The sequence below is a fragment of the Coloeus monedula genome, assembly GCF_965178545.1.
Source record: "Coloeus monedula genome assembly, chromosome: W".
Classification (NCBI taxonomy): Eukaryota; Metazoa; Chordata; class Aves; order Passeriformes; family Corvidae; genus Coloeus; species Coloeus monedula.
Genome location: NC_138821.1, coordinates 18,400,374 through 18,415,282, shown reverse-complemented (window position 1 = coordinate 18,415,282; position 14,909 = coordinate 18,400,374). Strand labels below are relative to the sequence as shown.

General features: G+C 43.7%; 1 long non-coding RNA gene across 1 annotated transcript in view; it reads left to right on the top strand.

Annotated features, from left to right (window-relative positions):
- LOC309584657 overlaps positions 1-12,992 on the top strand; it is a 76,257-nt gene extending 63,265 nt beyond the window's left edge. Inside the window, exon 3 of the long non-coding RNA XR_014227259.1 lies at positions 9,466-12,992. This is a non-coding gene — a long non-coding RNA (uncharacterized lncRNA). The remainder of the gene's footprint in view (positions 1-9,465) is intronic.
- Positions 12,993-14,909: the final 1,917 nt, after the last annotated feature.

Genomic DNA, 14,909 nt, shown 5'->3' with positions numbered 1-14,909 from the left:
TGATTGCCAGAGTAGGTCATAGTAGGCCTAGCCATGACATTTATCTGGAATTTGAATGAGAGTCCATTACTGTCTTGGCCCCAAAGACAAACCACTTCAAGGGTCTGTACTAATGTAAAATTATACCAACAATCTGCTTCACTTGAATGACTACAGATCTCATGGTGTTTGTCTGTAGGAGTAGTTGAGACACTGATTTGGGTTGCTTTTCTATGAGTAGTTCCGTTAATCATTTGGCATCCTATCTTGATTTTTTCTCCTACAGTTCCCTGGAGCTGCCAAGTTCTTTGTTTTTCCCATTCTTGCTTTGTATACACTTGATTTACGTGCATGACCACAGTCAACAGGTTTAAATTTTTTAAATCAGAATATTTCCCCATGAGTCCGTAAACCGCATAAAGGCTTGGGACCGTATGTCTTCTCTCCTATGAATAACTTCCCAACTGAAGGTTACAATTATGACTGTGAGAAAAACAATTTTCTGGGTTATACTTGCGTGCCACCCTGACATTTTCATTTTGTTAGGGTAAACTTCAATTTCAATTCATCATCCCCAGGGGTCACTTTCCAAGGAGCCTCTGGAGCTTTCTTTACTCGAGTATGGTGAATCCAGGCACTCTGTTCTCTGATCTTAATCGCGATGTAAGTGGTGAGAAGCACCTGGAATGGTCTTCCCACTGTGGTTCCAGAGTCTTTTCTGTAAGACACTTAACATATACATAATCTCCAGGCTGAACGTCATGTACAGGACCGTCCAAGCCTCGACTTCGAGTTCCAGCCACATGTTTTTCAATTTCTCTAAGCTGTTTGTCTAAAGCAATCATATAGGTGGTTAGCGTCTCTTCCCCTATTTGGGTAGATATGCCTTTCTGTACCCCATATGGTCTCCCATAAAGTATTTCGAAGTGACTTAGCTTTTCCTTAATTCTGGGCTTGGTCCGAATTCGCAACAATGCAAGTGGAAGAGATTGTGGCCAGGGTAGGTTGGCTTCTTGCCTTAATCTCACAGTTTGCTGTTTCATCAAATGATTCATTTTCTCTACTTGATCACTCGACTGGGGATGGTATGGAGTGTGGAGTTCCCAGTCTATGCCTAAATATCGGCTAGTTTGCTGTACAACCCTTGAAATAAAATGTGGTCCCCTATCTCAGGATATTGTGGCTGGAACTCCGAAGCGCGGTATTATTTCTTGTAGTAATGCTTTGGTTACTTCCTGAGCTTTAGCGGTCCTAGTAGGAAAAGCTTCTGGCCATCCTGAAAAAGTGTCTGTCAGTACTAGTAAATATTGATTCCCCCCTTTTCTTGGAAGTTCCGTGAAATCAATTTGCCACTGCTGTCCAGGCCCATGGCCTCTCCCAATCTGGCCCATTTTTGGTTTGGGGGTATTTTTGGGATTAGTCTGGAGGCAAAGGTTGCACTGTCGAGTTACTTGCACAACAGTTTCATATAAGTTTCTGGCGATAATTTTCCCAATTAAGTAGTTATATAAGGCATTTGTTCCCCAGTGTGTTTTCTGGTGCTCCTCTCTAACTCCGGCCCATAGCAAATGAGAGGGAATAACCAATTTTCCTTCTGCAGTGATAGCCCATCCCTCTTGGTTGAATGTTCCCCTTTCATCTTTAATCAATTTCTTGTCTTTTTTATTATATGTTGGCTTACCCTCTAGGGAAAGTTCTCCATCTGGGATCAAGGCTCCAGTTGTTGTTACCTCACTTTTTGCTGCTTCTTTTGCCTCTCTGTCCGCCAGTTCATTTCCTTCTTCTAATTCTGAGCTCACCTTTTGATGCGCCCTCATGTGCATGATTGCTACCTTCTCAGGTAGCTGGACTGCTTCTAAAAGCCGCATTATTTCTTGTGCATGTTTGATGTTCTTTCCATGCAAATTTAACAGTCCCCTTTCTTTCCAAATGGCCCCGTGTGCATGTACAACTCCAAAGGCATACCTTGAGTCTGTATAGATGTTTATTTTCTTTCCTTTTGCCATCTCTATGGCACGGGTTAGGGTGATTATTTCAGCCTTTTGTGCAGAGGTGTTTTTTGGCAGGGGTCCGGATTCTATCACCTCGCGGCAGGTGGTAACTGCATACCCAGCATGCCGCTTTCCACTGATGACGTAGCTGCTCCCATCAGTAAACCAGGTCTCTGCGTTGTCTAAAGGGGTATCCTTTAGATCCGGGCGGCTGGAGTAGGTGACTTTGATAGTTTCCAGGTTGTCATAGCGCACCGATTCCCCTTGATTTCCACTGAGAAAGGAAGCTGGGTTGACAATGTTAGTTACCACTATTTCTACATCATCTTGTTCCACCATGATGGCTTGATATTTCAAAAACCTTTGTGGGGAGAGCCAGTGCCCCCCTTTCACTTCCAGCTCCACGGACACCGTGTGGGATACCAGCACAGTCATTTTCTGACCCAAGGTGAGCTTGCGTGCTTCCTGGATGTTTAGCATGACTGCTGCAACAGCTCTGAGGCACCCAGGCCATCCTTTGGCTGCTGCATCTAGCTGCTTAGAGAAATAGGCAACTGCCCATCGGTATGGGCCCAGGTCTTGTGCTAGTATTCCCAGGGCGATCCTTGGTTTCTCATGGGAAAATAGAAAGAATGGCTTACTCACGTCTGGAAGTACTAGAGCTGGAGCTGACATGAGGGCATTCTTTAGCCTGCTGAAGGCCTGCGTGGCCTCCTTTGTCCACTGGAGATCTCTGCTTTCCTTTGTAATGAGCTCATATAGTGGTTTCACGAGCAGCCTGTAATTGTAAATCCACAGTCTACACCATCCTGCCATCTCCAGAAAAGTCCGTAACTCTTTCACTGTCTGGGGTTTCGGGGTTTGGCATATCGCTTCTTTGCGATCTCGCCCCAAAGTTCGTTGCCTGGCACTGACTTCATAGCCCAGGTAGATCACTTTCTGTTTCACCACCTGAGCCTTTTTCTTAGATACCCTGTACCCTTGAAGTCCCAGAAAGTTTAAGAGGCTTACCGTCCAGGCTGTGCAAGCTTCCTCTGTTCGGGTAGCTATTAGGAGATCATCCACATACTGCAATAGCTTCCCTTCTCCTGGTGGGGCTTCCCAGGACTCTACTTCTTTTGCGAGCTGCTCTCCAAACAGGGTGGGACTGTTCTTAAATCCCTGAGGCAACACCTTCCATGTGAGCTGGGTTTTGCCCCCACTCTTAGGGCTTTCCCATTTGAATGCAAAAATTTTCTGGCTGGCTTCATGGAGAGGGAGGCAAAAGAAGGCATCCTTTAGATCTAAAACGGTAAACCAAGTTAGCTCTGGTGCTAAGCATGTTAACAGAGTGTAAGGATTTGCTACCACAGGATAGAGATCCTCAGTTATCTTGTTAACAGCTTATAAATCCTGTACCACCCGGTAAGATCCATCAGGTTTACGGACAGGCAGGACAGGTGTGTTGAAATCAGACTGGCACTCTTTTAGCAATCCCAACTGTAAGAATTTTTCAATTATTGGGCCCATTCCTTCCCTGTCTTCCCTTTTAAGGGGGTACTGTTTAATTCTAACTGGTTGTCTCCCTTCTTTGAGTTTGATCTGTATTGGGGTTGCATTTTTGGCTCTCCCAGGTACATCTGTGGCCCAGACTCCTGGGAACACTTGACTCATTATCTCTTCCCTAATTTCCTCTGCAGTGTCTTTGGTTGTTAATATTAGGCTCAGTATTTCCACATACTGTTGATCATTTACCTCCAGAATAATTTCCCCATTCCTAAAAGTAATGGTTGCTTGTAATTGTTCCAATAGATCTCTTCCTAAAAGTGCTTTTGGAGAATTGGGTAAATATAAAAACTTGTGAATACCCCATTGTTTCCCAATTTTATATTTTAATGGCTTGCAAAAATAAGCTTTTTCAGATTGGCCAGTTGCTCCATGCACCACAATATAGTCATCCCCCACAGGCATTAAAGCTTTATTTAAAACTGAGTATGCTGCCCCCGTATCAACCAAAAATTCTATTTCTTTTTCCTTTTCCCCTAGCTTCATTATAACCAGTGGATCTGCTAGGGTGGAATCCCCCGGTCCTCTTCAATCTTCTTTCACATCTGCAACCACCCTTCCCCTTCCTCAGTTTCCTCTGTTCTGGTGGTCTTCTTGTCTTCTTTCTGGGCACTCGTTTTTCCAATGGCCAGACCTTCCACAAATTGTGCATTGGTCTCTACCTAGCCAGGGTGGGCCCTGTCTGGGAGGTCCTCGTCTGGGGTGTCCTTGTCTGGGTTTTTCTCTATTTCCTTCCTTTACTACTGCTACCAATTTCCTCATCCCTTGCTTGTAACTTTCTTCTCGATTACTGAATACCCTCCAAGCTACGTCTAATAGAGTTTCCAGGTTCCTCCCTTCTGGTCCCTGAAGTTTTTGCAATTTACTTCTGATGTCTCCTGTGGATTTTCTGAGAAACAAAGATACTAGCTGTTGTGCCCCTACCTCGGTCTCAGGATCCAGCGATGTATTGCGGCGCATTGCGTCCCTCAGATGATCCAGGAATTTGGATGGTGACTCAGAAGGACCCTGTCTTATTGCATACAAAGCTGACCAGTTTAGGGTCTTGGGAATAGCCCTTTCCACCCCTTTTGCTATCCATTCTTGATAAGCTTTTAATTTCTTTAATTCAGCGGTTCTATTCGGACTCCAGTGTGGTTCCTGGAGTGGGAAGTAATCTTTTACATCTAATTGTTGTGTTTTGTAATAGTCCTCTGCAGAGTCTTGAGTTGTTTTCAAAACTAACTGTCTTTCTGTCTCTGTTAGTCCACCCAATAATAATTGTATATCAGCCCAATCTGGATTATGCTGTTTGATTATAAGTCGCAAGTGCTCAGTGGTACCCGCTGGATCACTTCGGTAATTTTTGGCAACATTATACCATGCATCTAGGTCAGCAGTAGAGAAAGGTACTCTAATCAACATTGTATTCCCATCAGGTGCCACTGCCTCTCTCAGAGGTGCCATCAGTACCTGTTTCCTGGTTCGGGACGAGACAGGACTGCCCGGGGGAGAGGGGTTGGCGTTGGTGTTCCTTCCGAGTCCGCATCCTCTTCCTGTCTCCTAAGGGGAGGCTTAAGCAAATTGGTTAATTCATCATCATCTTGTCCCTGAGCTGCTGCTTGATAGACTTTGTCTGACCTTGTACATCTCTAACCTATACTGCACGACGAACAACACTGCTTTATTCTTCCTTGGCCCTTTTTATTTTCTTTTTCCAGAGCTAACACCATAGGATCACTGGGGGGTTTGATTCCACAATCTCTCTGCCATTCAGGGTGTTTTCGGAGGGAGAAAAATGCATCAGCGTAAGAAACTTCTTCCCATTTACCTTCCCGTCTCAGAAACAGCATTAACTGAAGCAAGGTATTATAATCTAAAGTTCCATTAGATGGCCATTTTGCTTCATTTTTTAATTTATACAGTGGCCACCACTGGGTACAATATTTTATAAGGGTTCTTTTATTTTCTGTGCCTCCAGCTCCTACTATCTCTTTCCAATGTGCCAAGATACAGCCCAGCGGGCTTGCTCTGGGAATTTCCTTACTTTGTCTGGTTCCCATCCTATTCAGAGTTTGAGTTCACTCAAATACTGTGCCACTCCTTTCGGGTCACCTGTATAGTGTATAAGCCACTCTTTATAAATTCTCCTATGCCTTCTGCCAAGCCTGCTTCGCTGCCACTTGAAATTTCTTCAAAAGTCTTTACTATCTCTTCCCAATCTGTTTCTAGCACACTATTTTAGGAATGTGATGCTCCTTGCCACACAAAAGTTTTAAAACGAAATGTTTCTTGCTTTCCCAGCACTCCGAGCACAGATCTCTGCTTGCTAAATAAATAGAACTGTAATGTCTCCGACTTCTACAAAATCCGCACTGAGCTAAAACCCACAGCCGGTGTGGGGCTGGAATTTTCTTACACCCACACACAAAGCAGGGAGTCCCTTCTATCACTCGTGCAGATAGGACACATAAACGGAAAGAGTTGGGGGCTATACTCCTACCATATAACTACTGAGGGATGGGGTAACCACCTCGCTCCCTGCTTAGCCACTGTTGTTTCTATCTCCGTCTCCTAGTTTTATCTCGCTTCCACTTAAACCTTTCTTTGCACTCTCACAGTTCTTTCCTAGCTTTCTTCCCAAACTTCCCAAATCTCAGGTACCAAATGCGACTTTCCACACACAATCTTTAAAATCTCAGGCTCAAAATCAACTTCACTAGAGTACCGCTGATAGCACTGAGAACACAGGCTCTGCCGTCTGGCAGAAGACCAGTACTACCTCCTTTTACAAACTTTACACTGTATCAATACCCATGCAACATGCCACCCTCCCTCTGAATAAAAAGTTCTGACACATCCACACAAACAAGCTATTCCACGTACTCTTTCAAACCCTAAATTCTCTGCTGCTGGTTGTTCCTAATCAAGAGCTACTAATCTTCCTGCAGAGGTTCTGTATATTCTCTGTAAAGGGACCCGTTTGCCACTTCTCTCTATCCAATGTCCTATTGGATTTATAAACTCCCACAAATCCAAACCGAACCACTGAGGGGGAGGGGTTCTCCTAAACTCTTGCCCAGCCACGATTCCAAAATCAACAATCAAGCACCACCCCAAACAAATGCTTCAATATTATACACTCCAACAACACACGGTAACACGCACACGGTAACACACAACACACGATTTACAAATGAATAGGCGAGCTAATACACGGCTACACGCACATAAAAGCAATCCAGCAACAACCAATATCCACACAGACATATAAGCAACACAACAACATTCAAACCAGCTACTAGTAGCAAAAATGTTCACAACACTCACTTGTAATAGCTTCAGGGTCCCGCTTATGTTTTCCCAACACAGTAACGAGTTCCGGCAGGACCCTCCCATTTTGGAATCACCCGATCCGCTCCCAGGATCGCTAGCAGCCGCTCTCTGTTGGCGATTCCCCCTTGCCCGCTCCGGTAGCCAGTTGCTTGCAAGCCCCACCTTTACCCTCACAGGGACTATGCTGCGCGCGGGACATCTCCTCGCGGCTTACCAGCAGCTCTGGCCACGCGTACGACTTACAGGCACCCTAAATGCTTCATGTCTATCTTTCCTCGATTATTTTCGGATGCCCACACTTCAGGTTCAATTTTATTCTCGTCTTCATTAGTTAAAATCTTTGCTCTCGTTTTTCCTTCCTCTGGGAGTACACCTATACCTAATAATAATTGCAAATCCCGCCCCAACAAGTTCTGTACGGCACCCGGGACTAACAATACATCTCCAGTTGCGAATCGATTAGGGCCTTCTACATATACATTTTCGATTAAGGGTACCTTAAACCTTTCCCCCTTTGCCCCTATCACACTAATAACCTTTTTACTTATACAACACCCCTCAGGAACCTTTAATATACATGTTGTATTGGCTCTGGTATCAACTAAGAATTCTGTTTCGTCTTCCTGGGGTTCTATTTTTAATTTTATCAAGGGCTCAGTTTGGTGTTCCATCCCCAGTATAAAAAGCCCCTGACACTTTTATGCCATTTCCCCTTCAAAAGCTTTCACGTCTTTGGCCCGCTTCGGGCAATTCCTCCTTAAGTGCCCAGGAGCATCACAGTAATGACAGCTAAACTTTCCCACATGTCTTTCTGATTTCCCTGTTGTATTTCCCCCAGGGGTCCCTGACTGCTTTTCCGAGCACTGTCCCGCCCCCTTTCCTTTCTGGGTTTCCCCCCCTTTGTGGATTCTGCCTGTACTGCCTGTCCCACTGGGCCAGAGGGGTCGATGCCAGAAAATTGGTGCATTGTTTTTCTAAGTCTCTCTAACCATTCCGTGGGTGTTCCATCTTTTCCTTGTCGGCTATTGAATGCCCGAGCTGCATTTTGTCCTCTTGGGGCTGCCTCTTTTATTCCTTTTAAGATTAGGTTTCGAAAATCCACCCTATTTTGTCTACCTTGAGGTTGATTCTGGTCCCATTGGGGACTCTGAAGAGGCATTTTCTGATCAGCGGGGACTCCTTGCTGATTTTCCCTTTCCCATATTCTCATTCCCACTATTCTAATAATTTGTTGTTCTTCTGGGGTGAATAATATACTCATAATGGACTGCATATCTCCCCATGTGTATATGCTCGGCCCTAGAAATTGGTCCAACTGTTCTGCCAAACCCAAGGGATCTTCTAACAATGCTTTCATCTCTTTTTAAAAACTTCTTACCTCTGTAGAGTTTAAGGGAACATTTACAAACCCAATTCCTCCCTGTACACCCCCCAGAGGGACCTCTCTTAAAGGAAATAACTTTTCCTCTCCCCTTTCTTCTATTATTCTTGAGCGTGTAACTCGGCAGCATGGTTGGGGGTTTTCTACGCTAAGTGGGGCTTCCTCTCCCTGTGGCAGAAGTCCCTCTTGTAGCGGAGCCTCCCCAGGAGGGGGATTATAAGGTGGAGGGAGATGTTCTAAAGGATCCCAATTACTTCCCCCCAGCTTTGTTTTATCCTCCTCTACTTTTAGAATTGTTGTGGGTTTTACCTCTGATCCCCTCCAACATGCCGCATATTCACATTCTTCCAGATTATAAGGCTTCTTTCCGTTAACATATACATTTAATGCTTGGCACATCCAACCCTCACATGAACCATTTTTCAGCCAACGTAGATTATCAGATCTAATTTTTCTTTCTGCCCATACCATCATACAGAAGTTTATCATTTTAACTTTATCTTTTCCCTTAGTAATACTAGATTCATCCCAGTACTTTATCATAACCCCCAGTGGGCTATCGGGTGGTATATTATTGCAGCCGGGTTGGGGTCTGTGGCTCAGACCCAGGAAACCGTGATCGACCCAGAGAGAGTGTCCCGCAAGGGACAGTCTTCCAGAGGTCTACAGCGTTCCCTCAGCCGCCAGGGTGCCTTTGCAGAAAGGTGCCTGTCTCAGCAGGCTGTCAGCTCTCTAGTGATTTCAGCGAGAGTGATTTTCAGCTCTTGTTCTGCATGGCAAACCCCACGCTAGACCAGGAGGAGAGAGAGAGGCTCGTTTAGCAGTTCTGCATGAGGCAGTTTTATTAGTCCGCACCCCACGAAGGGGAGGCTAGGGACGAGCTCTCCGAACTCAAAAGGGGAGAAGGGTAGATCTTCTAGGGATACAAGGGTGGGTGTGAGAGGGTAGAAGCCAATGGGTTACAAAGAATCTACATAGGGTCTCCCAGAGGATCATGGTTCTTGTTTTCTCTCACCTTCACCGAGAAGTGCTGCCTTTTTCAAGGGGATCTTGCTGGGAGGTTATGTAATCTCCTTATCAGCAGGCCTCCCTCCAGGGCAGGGGCTGGGCATACCCCACAGTATATCATCCAACACCTTTTTGTTTTTCTTGGGAGTTGTCTTACTTGCTTTTTGTCCCATGTTGTTTAACTTCCCACCCGTTACTCTATCTCTTATACACCTTTATTAATCTTGTGTTTACTTTCCTAAACAGTTTTCTCTCCTTCGGATAAGAAGACTGAACTACTGAGGAAAAAAAACCAAAACCAACCAACCAAACCAAAACAAAAAACTTTATTCTACAAGCTGAACCCAAACCAAACAGAATTGAACCACCAGTAACACTGGTCCACCAATAATAAAACCACCAATGAATCTTATACCGCCAGGCCAAACGAACAGAACTAAACTCAAAAACCGAACTCCCAATAAATCTGCACAACAAAGCCAAAATCCCTCTGTTTTAGGTAATTTTAATGAGATTTCCCAGTGGACCATCCAGGAAATCACTCCCTTACCACGGAGTCCCCACCCCTATGGGTTTTAACTCCTAGAATTCCTACCAAGGCATTCAACTCCTAAGACTTCCTGTTTGAGGATTCTACCAAGGAGTTTAACTCCTAAGAATTCCTGCATGAGGATTTCTACCAAGGTGTTTAACTCCTAAGGAATCATTTCAGGGGATCATTCATCATGTTTCTTTCACTTCGCTTGGTCACCGGTCATGTCTCATGTGAGAAAACAAAAATGCGGTTAAAAGAGCTCCACACTCACTTCGAGGATCTGGACTGTCCAGTCCTCGTCTCATGCACACACCATTCAATCCCCCTTCACGTCCCCCTGCACAAGACTTACCAGGGTCGTCCTCTCTTGTTCGGGTCTTTGTATGCACAAGAATTATGGGCGATATACTGTGGTTCTCCTCAAGGGAGCTGAGCTCAAAAAGAAAGAAAAAAAGAGAAAAAAAAGAAAAAAAAATTTTTGCCTTGTTCCACGATTTAGGACGTGTTTCCAATTACTGCCTGCTAGTGCCTGCTGTCCTCCTGGGCTACAGAATGCTGTTAGAGGCGTCCCTCCTTCCCAGCAAGAAAGCAGGTCTTAGCGGAGATTATCACAAGGGGTCACCATTTAAAAAAATGAATTCAAGTGCTAAATTTTTAGCAATATAATATTGAACATTTATTAGTAGAACAAAGACATATCACAGCGCTGGGGTGCTTGGCAATATTGCCAGAGGCGCGCTCCATTCATTTTACTGTGGACTTAAGTACTCTCTTAAACTGTTACATATTCATTAAGCCCAGAAAGTAATTTACACTTCACTCAACTTTCCCCCCTCTCCGGTTTCTGCCCCTTCTGCCAGCACAATGATGCTTCAGTCCTCTGGATAGCTTCAGAATTGAAGACAGGCACCCCCCTCCGGTGCCTCCACAGTCTCCAGCCTAATTTGTTTTGATGAGATAACAGACTTCCTGGGATGCAAGCGATTTATCTTCTTTGTTTCTCTAAGATATTTTGGTTCCTGGCTCTGTAGTTTCTCAGCTGAAAAGACATTTATTACCATGTGTTTATTAATACATTTCTTAACATATTACAACTATTTCGAAGTTACAATTTACCTTAATCTCATTTTTACTTAACTACATTTTACCTTAACACTACTTCTACATAATACATCATCACTTATAAATGTTAAAATCATATATGTGAAAGACAACATTTATCATTCACTCATTTATCACATTCTGCAGCTAGCAGTTCTGTCCAAACAAAATACCTCTTCATCAAACCCAGAGCATCCTCCCAACTATGCCAATTTAAAATATAACACCCCAAAGCATTTAAATGCTAGGGGTTTACTGAGATTCCTTTACTCTGGGTTAGACGCACAGGAGAAATACCGACCAGATATTCTCAAGAGGTCAAAATTACACAAAGTTTACTGGCAAGATATAGAAAGTCAAGGAACTTTGGCAAAGGATTTAATACAACATCCAATTAACATAAAACACTCATCATAGTGTTATGAATATTTTGATCAAATATATAATTAAATCATATTAAAGGGTTAGCTATGATTTTAAGTAGAAAATGGTCAAGTATAAGGTACAGAAATATCAGGAGTGCTGTGTTTGGAATGTGTAACCGCAGAAACCTCACCATGGAGTTGCTGGACCCTTCTGTTTTGGTTAAGAACCTATGGAGACAGTCATGTTCACCAGTCATGCTGCTTGGAAAATAGCTACCCTTCCCATTTTGATTTAAATATTAAGGATTCCAATCAGTAGACCTCAGGAGAGATGAGCAATGATTGTTTTAGGATAAGAATACTGATGAAGTTATTAACTATTAGAACCAATCAATGTAAAGGTTAAAATTTAAAAGCGGGCATAGCATGCACAGTATGCAAAAGAACTTATGTAATGATGATTCAGCAGAAAAAGTAGATAAAATGGATGGGTTTTTTTGTTAAGTGGAACACATTTCGAAAGGAGTTATCTCCCATGTTTCCAGTGACTGAATAAAGAAATGTCTGCTTATTGACAGGAAAATTAATCCACAAACACGAGATGTTTATGTCCAAGAAGGAGACAGACGAGTCCTGTAACTTTATTCGAATAAAGGGAGAGGTCATGGGCATTTCCCACAGGGTCTCCCAAATTGTTGGAGGATGCAGCCTCCTTTTTATCCTAATTTCCCAGCCGCATTTCCCTCTCTCTTTCCCCATTGGCTGAGGTACTTGAGAGGTACAGACTTCCCAAATCACGTAATACAGCTCCCGTTCTAATGTCTATCCCTCCTCTCTTTTCTTCTCCCTTGTGTCTCTGTTCTTTTTCTCTAAATCCAGGGCTTTAGCACGGCCTTGGGTGTGTAACAGTCTATGTCAATTAGTGGAATTCCTATGGAATTTATGGTTCCTCCCATTGCTTCTTTCACCTCTCAGTATCTGGCTTTATCTACCAGCAGACCCACAGGGTTTTTTTGTAAAGACACCTCTTTCTCATTCCTTTCAATCCCTCCTGTTTTTATTTTGTCAGTAATTGTCTTTACAAACTTTAGTTATCATTGACTTAATTTTCTGTTCTTGGGTCTTTTTTGGTTTTGTGATTATTTGCAGTGACATAATTTTCTGTCCTTTTGTAGCCATTTCTGGATCTGTAGGCATGGCTACTACCTGCATTTTCTTGATCACCTGCTGAATGAGCTGCACTAAGCAAGGCATCATGCATGGTAAAAAGATTAGAGTTGCTATAGCACATAAGAGGGAAAAAAGCATTTGTTTAACCCATAGTTCACCAGGTAACCACGAAAACATGTCCCATTCCCATCCTTTCCACATTTTAACTAGTACATGTATAAACTTTCTTATTCCCTTTGTTATTTGTTTCACCATTTTTCCATTGTCATCTATTTACAAACAGCAGTTTGAGTCATTTAATTTTCTACATACTCCCCCTTCTTCTGCTAATAGATAATTTAATACCATCCGATGTTGAAATATCGCATTCTTTATCTGAGTGGATTGGTCGACAAGAAGGTCAAGAGCTGTAGCTGTCTGGTTGGTTATTTCAAAGACAGCCTGTAACCTAATTATCTGATTCAAATTATAATTGGGTTCTCTGGCACCTGATAATAATTCATTTGGATTCCAAGTGGCTGATTGTTACAGTGCAGATTCTGTAACATGATGTATCAAACAAGGAGGCCGTGGAAAAGAAATATATATGGACCAATTCTTGATAGATGTTTCAGAGATGTTTATTTCTCCAGCCGCATGGCCGGAGGTCTGCCGAGGAACTGTTACAGTCACGGGACCCGAGGGTCCTTCCCCATGCCGGGGAACACAAAACAACCAATGGGGAACAAGGCTGACCAGGGGCTAGGGAAACCCCGTGCCTCCCCTCTAGGGCTCCTCTCCCAGGGCTACATGGCAGGGGGCAGGGACCCCGACAGCTGATCCAGTGTTGTATGATTCGCTTAGGTAGCCATTCATCTTTTCCCCAATTTTGGGTGCTCTCTCCAGCCAGGGATGCATCAATTGACTGCTTTTCTCTAATTAGATCATCATATACCTTGATTCCTAAGTGATTCCCCTGAACTTGTGGTAGCAGAAAGAACAACGGTCTAATATACCACACATAACATATCCCTGACCAGTTTGGGGGTAACCTGCGATAGGCATGTTGGCCACAAATCCAATAATGTCTTTTTATAGCCCATGTTCCGTTTGCAAAGGGGCCTTCCCAATTTTCATCATCAATTGGTGGGTCAAAATACAGCTTGCTTCCTGGGCCTAATGGTCCTCCAACAACAGTTGCTCAACCATAAGAATCACAATATTTGCATTTCTAAGCTCCCACATGAAGTTTCCACCTACAGTTACATCCCAGATCTGTTTCGTTAGATCTGGACCAGAACTTATTAAAAAGGGTTCGAGTTCCGCTCCGGTGTTGCCACTTCCACTGATAGTCACGGACAACGTGTCCTACTTGTGGAATTATCTCGGGGGCAACTTAAAAATAACTGGTCAAAAAACCTGGCTCTCCCCACTGCTTTACAGCCTTCAAAATCCCTTCAATAATTATGGTAGGAACACTGTACCCAGCTACCATTAGTGAGCTTAACATGCGTTTGATTCTATCTGCCTTGATATTTTGAACAATCGTAAGGAGGAGAGTTGGGGGTCCAACAATCTAAACCTGAAGTCCAGTCAAAAACACTTTTTCCCACATATACGCCTCCTGTTCTATTTAGATGATAAATGCCTCTTTCAGAAGAATGAAGTCGCTGTGGACTTCCTTCTTCATCCCAAAATCCCATTCCATTATGGACTTCACACAGGGTGTTAACCCACCTTTTAGGTTCGACTGGGCTTGCCACCCATGGCCAGTCTTCAGATCCTCCTGGCCCTCTGCAGACCCAACAATTGCTAAGGTTAAAGGTTTTTGCTACTTCTTCTCTTAGGACTAAAAAATTATTCTCCCACCTCTGGCCCAAACCAAACAGACAATATAAAGGTAAGATTATTAAGAAAAACATTCTAATGGTCCAATCTAATCACCTAATCTAATTCTCACATTGTCTCCTGCACCACCTGTGGCGAGTGAAACAGCTTAACATAAAGAAAACAATGACAGCAAGGATTGGCCCCCCGATGACTGGAGATCCGAGAGGAGGGATGATTATACAGACTATTTCAGCAGACAGTCTGTGGGTAGGCACACGAGGCTTCCCCGATGTCGATGCACTGGCTACTGCTCTGGCCCACTCCTGCGGAGTGTTAGTCATGGACTTCCTTCCTTCTCCTCCAGCTGAGAAGCCCAAATTTCTGGGGCCTCAGAGACCTTGTCCCAAGTGTGGTGGGTCCATTCATGTTCAGCTGTCTTGACAGCTGTTTCTGTGGTCAGTAACGCTTGGAAAGGTCCACGTCACTTCACCACCAGTGGTGCTTCTTTCCACTCCTTAACTAGGACCCAATCTCCTGGTTGGATGTTATGAATACCAAAGTCCAAAGGCAGGGTCTGTGCCAGTTGAGCTTCCTGTCAAAGAGATTTCACAAGAGACAGTGTCCTGGCCACATATTGTTTTAAATATACATCACTTTTTTCCATCCCCCCACTAGATTGAGAATTACAAGGATAAGGAATTCCAAACATC